Raw genomic sequence first — 6,000 nt, forward strand, 5'->3', positions numbered from 1 at the left:
TTATTCACGTTTCCAAACAGAAAACTCTTGAAATTTCGATTACCTGGCCGAATGTTTATTTCATTCATTCATTTTCATTTTGTTTTTCATTTATTTTACTTCATTCCATACAGCTCAAGCACGGGAACATAAAGGCCAGTACACGGAGCATCTTTTCAAATTCGATAACAAATACTTGAGTAAGGGTTAAAGAATAGCAAGGAAGCTGTGTTGATAACTATCCCATACCATACGACTAAACGACAAATTAATTACTTAAGCAGGATCACTCTATCTGAAAAAAGACAAGCTGATACAGTCGCATCTTCGAGTGACTTTGTCTAAATCAATGGCATTGTACTACTAACATTTGGATGTCATGTGGTCCTCAAAATGCTCTACCTAGCAATCAGGTGTCACTAATTTGTTAGCTAATTTAATTTTCCAATGAGAGAGGTCGGACTCGTGTTGTCCGAGAGGCTGCTCCCCTTTTCTTCACAGTAGCTGAAGGCTGAAGTCAACCAGAAACATGATTTTCTAACTGTACAGTCGATGTGTGAGGAATAGAAATCTAACTGCTTTGGGTAGCCTGGTAGGTATGTGTTCCTTCAGTGTCTTGCTTGACACAGACTACTGTGCATTGATCAGTGATCCAAAACTGTCGAAAGGGCACAGTCCCGATTTCGGACAACGTAATACCCACTGAGTTACCACTTATCGCGCACAGGCATCACCGCACACACGAAAACAGTTGCGCATGAAGACACGCAGGAGATTACTATGATTACTTAGGCAAATGAACCTGTAGTTCATTTTATTTGTTTCGGCAGGACTTTAGAACAGTTGTTTGATAGAAAAGTTTTTATAACATGTAATGAAGAGTAACATTCGCCTCCTTATGGTGGTAAATCTCCCGCCTCCAATGCGCAGCTACCTACCCCCCCCCCCAAATCGTCGGGGAACGAAACTGTGGCAGCTACAACCACTGTACTACGAGTACGCGGTTATTACAGTTGACAATGATGATGATGATGAGGATGATGATGAATCTCCATGGTCTATTTGCAGAGTGAGATTTATCGGAAATAACGAGATCGGTATAAGGGCTTCCCAGATTCCGCCAAGTGAAGTTCGGCTCCCTCAGAGGAAGTGTCATGCAATTAAACCAACTTTTCCGGCTATCGAATGTATAATTATTATTCACAGACGTTCCGAAATCAGGTAGAACTCAAGGATCGGATCGCCACTCTAACAGTGGACTCCCTTTCAGTTCAGTTATTAGGCTATGGGCCGCGTACTATGGTTCAGTGGTTCCAGTTGCCACAGCTTGGTGTACCGAGAATGGGGAGAATAAGGGAACGACGACCGGGCAGTGGAGAAGATGGCCCTCCATTGCCGGAAACTTTCTCCATCTGACTAATAAAGCGAGGAGCGAGCAAACTATGGAACCGCCACTGACTGCATGACAAGACCAAATCCCTCAGGTTTGTCTCAAAATGGGGAGAACGCAGTTGCTAAAATGAAGCTTGGTTATCTGCTTGAAGCATTCACTTTTCTTTGTCTACTCACGAACTAACCGCTCCTGGCTAGTTTCTATCCCACGTCTGGCTGGGTGTGGAGGGCTTTGCAGGAAAAATGTCCACGGGTGTACAGGTCACATGGCTTAAGGAGCACAACCTATGGGGCGTGAGTGGTTGTTTCACACAGGAGGGATTATTTTTTAAGAGCCACCAGCCGTATCTCGGATTTAATGATTCGTTGTTGCGGTGCTCCAGAAAGACAATAGATCTAACATAGAGTGTTGAAAGATTTGCACACAGCGGCCTCATTTCTCATAAACAGTTGTAGGTTAGGTCGTGCTGCGGTAATGTTCAAATTGGTGTTTGTTCCGGGTCATGAACTATCAGAGGTTGGCAAGCACTGACTTAAGCTCCTCCAATCCGGGAAGAGTTTTTAATTTTTGGCCAATCCACCTGAACTTGTGAAGCTACCCAGATAGGTGAACTTATCTACCGTATACATATCGGTTTATCTGCGGGCATGAGGTTTGTACTTGATGCTACTCCTCCCTGTAGTAGCATCTGAAACCGCGCGGTAGAACTGATCAGGTTATTTAACATATTTTCCATTTCCAAGTAATCTGATCCAAGGAGAGAGATGATTGGATCGTACTTAATCTCACTGAGCAAAGGCCTCGGAGGGGGGGGGAATCGATTCCCGAGATGTCAGTCGCATACGAAGCTACTTTAAGCTGCACTTCGATATTGAAGTTGAAGAGGAGGGGTGACGGGGGTAGTCTTTTTTGATATTGGATTTAGTGAACTCAGATGATGGCTTACAGTTTATATGTGCGCATCCATGGGAGGAGGTATATAGAGTATTTTTGAGATGCCAGAACTTAAAAGAGACATAGTCCATCGTCAGACTGTCGAGGTATTCGAAAGCAGCATGTTACTGAAGAAATGTGATCGTTGATCACCGTTTGGAGTAATGGGACAATTAATTCAGTCGGCTGAAAGTGGATATATAATTGATAGAACCTAGGTCCGATCGGTGTCCAGTCTGACTCTCAGGAATCTGTCATTTCTGATGATGGGTCAACCGGCATACCACCCGAGAACACCTTGGGACCTAGGAATACTGATCTAATGCCCCGCAGGTGCTCGTACGGCGTTATTTGATCTTTTTAAAGAACGGAATAGCCGTCGAGGCCTTTTTGCTATCGGCATTCTATGATCATTCTACCCATTTTAGAGTAAAGTTCCCAAACTAGCTTCCATCCCTCTTTGCACTAGTTGATGGGATTAGTTGAGTTAAGGTGTGCCTGTTCAACCTTGCAAAGACTTCCCCATCTGCCTGGTTTTCGCCGCCCACAAGTGTACCTTCATTGTCGTTTGCTGATGGTTGAGTCTCCAAGGTGTCGATGACAGCTCCCGGTCCTACAGATATTCGGTGAGTGTGCGGGCGACTCCAGACAAACCATTTTGAAAGCTGTAGGCACAGCATCGTTCATCTTTTCACTCGTTCCCAAGCTTTTTTTCAAGCCAAATCAGCTCGATAGGATTTGGAGACTCTTTTGGAGTGATAAACGGACCACGAAGTGTCATGGTCAGAGTCAGGATGTATACTCCAAAGGGAAAGATGACTTCATGGGTCAGCTGAGTTCACTGCACGTTTGCAGCCAATCGTCCCTGGATAATGCCTGTGCTTAAAGTTTGAACCGCTTAGGTGTAAACCAAATGCGTCACATAACTGAAAACGTCAGTCTCATAAGCTCACTAAGATGGGTCTCTCCTGGAATAAAGCATCCGACCTAGGCATTCATATCGCTACTAGCATCAGATAGCCAGTGCTATCTGATTCTCTAGACACTTGCGACGAATACCGCAAGAAATCATCTTCCTCACCACCGACAAACGAATACCGTTTGCCGTGTGGAGATTAACTTACACTGATTGAGTCAAAGAGCAACGACAACCAGTACTACCAGACTGAGAGATAGATGGATACGATGAGTGACTGTATCAGGGTTGTCAGGCACGTGAATGGTGAGTAACGATAAAATGGATTCATTATCTTGAGAGATTACGGGTACATGACCAAAGTGGAGTCTTGTAGGCGTGTCTGGTGTAAACAGCACACGTCGATTTGAAGCGAAGGCAAATTATGGTCCCGCTTGCTGTATACTTTGAGACAGAGTACGGCGGAGTTGAAGATATACCTTGAATTTTTTGCCGCTATACCTACAGGACCTTGGCTTGGGTACGTGTCGCACACTGGGTGTTTTTGTGCTTCGTTACTGGGAAGAGAACTAAAGTAACACACTCAGATTGTGACAGTTCCTTGTCCTCATGGTACGGCTAGCACATACGAACTGGTCTTGTTTGTGACACAAGGAAAGCAATACCCTGCGATGGTTTTTTTCTTTTTTCTATAGAGGAGAATATCGGTAGCTCAGGTAGCGTAGATGGTCGTTGGCTTGTTCGTGATTGTGGCACAACCACTAACCTACCGCTACGCACAACTACGCACTGGTGATGTCACCTCGATTGGTGATTAAACGTTTGCAACCAAATTGCCCAGGTCAGCGAACAAGCCAACGACCACACACAAGCTTGTTTGTTACGATCTTAATTCACGGGATATGCCTTGATGAATTCTTACTGAGAGATACCGGCACCGGTTGACTTCAAATTATGGAGCAGGAGAATTAATCATTAGAACGAGGTAGCAAAGAAGAGCCACGATTACAAAATACCCTGGGTCAGGTGATGCATACCTACGCCGAATACAATAATCAGATACCGGTCATTCATACGCCAGATATTTTCTTCAAACTAAACGTTATACAGCGAAAGTATCATCAAGTACGGGAGGCTAAACCTTTGATGCACAAAACGATTCGGTCGACTGTGTAGATGATATCCAGTTCGGTTGTTGTAGATCGCATCAAAAATTCCCGAATGCTCTTATATCCAACCGCAACATCGCATCTGCTCTTACGAAACTCAAATGCTTCGTCATCGGAGCACCCAACAGACAGTTTTTATGGTCTCACGTAAGCATGAAGGTGACTAACTATGTCACTCTTCCATAGGGCTCTTCTCTCCCTCGGATGCACGTTCTCCCACATACTGTCTACTAAATTGAAAAATTCCGAATCACTGATGGAATGTAGCCAACTGTGACCGCGGTTGGTGAGTTGGCCGCTTCCATCGTCTATGGTGCAAGGGACCGATGGAGGAAACCGTGACAGACGATGTAACATTAATCACAGTGACACCAAATACGATCTGTATCACATGACCAAATGTCACAGCAGGTAAACGATGGAATCCGTATAATTTGGGAAAATATACCGGCCCCGCCCGTAAAATCAGTGGTACAACTAACGATACGCGGGATGGGTTCGTCGGCGAAGTCGGTGCAGCCGCAGAGAGTAGGCCCATAGCGAAAAATGCTAGCAGCACTCAGATTTGAACGTGTACTTGGAATAACTGTGATTTCCCGTGTTTCACTCATGAAAGCCATACTTTTTCAACTGAACAGTATGTTAGGTACTCTTGAGGCCAGCATCACTCTTCCTTAGAGTGCTTGAGTTTCCTGGTAAGTCCAGTAAAAGCTAAGTATTCAGGCCAAAAACTTGTATACACCTTGGTGAAGAATACTAACAGAGGGCTATCAGCGACTAGTTCATGAGGTAGTCAGATACATGGCAAATATGATTCCACTACGGTCGTTTATTGATGTATGTTCAATTCGTTACCACTCAAATTAAACTGATTGAAGCACTTTTGAAACAATAAGACATGCAACCGTCTTAAGCCCCCATTTAACTTGTGTGGGCCGACGGCGTAAGAATCTGTTGACACTGAAGACTTTTGGAATAACTCATATACCCTGGGTTTAAACCTAATTTCGAAAAAGTTTGGTGACAATCGGTAGATTTATTGCTGGGCAACGTTCTGCTTTTGACACAAGAGCTTCGTCAGGCCAAGTGACTAGGTTCCGAAGTTGATCGAGATTTAAGGCAACGATTGAACCAAAGTTTACGTAGGCAAACTGTCAGGGAATCGCACACCAGAATTGGTAGGCATAAAAGAAGGATAAACAAACCATCAAGGAATGCAGAAGAAACGCTGGTCAAGGACTCACCGATGGCGGTACATGCCTTACACACGGGACATAGAATAGATCTGGAGAATATGGAAGTTTTAAGACGGGGACTGCGATTTACACCACAGTGGCTAATAGCCGAGGCGGTGGAAATTGCTAAGCAACATAGCGTGAGTAGAATCGAGTGTGTAGAACTAGCGAGTGTATGGAAAGCGGTCTTAGATAAGCCGAGTTTACACGTGACTGTGCGGTTGTCAATCCACGTAGAATCATTACCAAAAACGAGGGTGGGGGTGGAAATCCCGACCCGACCAAAGGTCACAGCATCCCTACTACACAACTACCTTAGCACTATCTGTGTGATGTACTATTCATAAGGTTGCTGAAAATCCATCGACAGCCCAC

General features: G+C 44.6%; 1 protein-coding gene across 1 annotated transcript in view; it reads right to left on the minus strand.

Annotated features, from left to right (window-relative positions):
* Positions 1 to 6,000, minus strand: part of T265_03911 (hypothetical protein) — a gene marked incomplete at both ends in the record, with an annotated part of 31,470 nt that overhangs the window by 2,896 nt on the left and 22,574 nt on the right. The window lies entirely within an intron of this gene.

Source organism: Opisthorchis viverrini, assembly GCF_000715545.1.
Source record: "Opisthorchis viverrini unplaced genomic scaffold opera_v5_58, whole genome shotgun sequence".
NCBI classification, from domain to species: Eukaryota; Metazoa; Platyhelminthes; class Trematoda; order Opisthorchiida; family Opisthorchiidae; genus Opisthorchis; species Opisthorchis viverrini.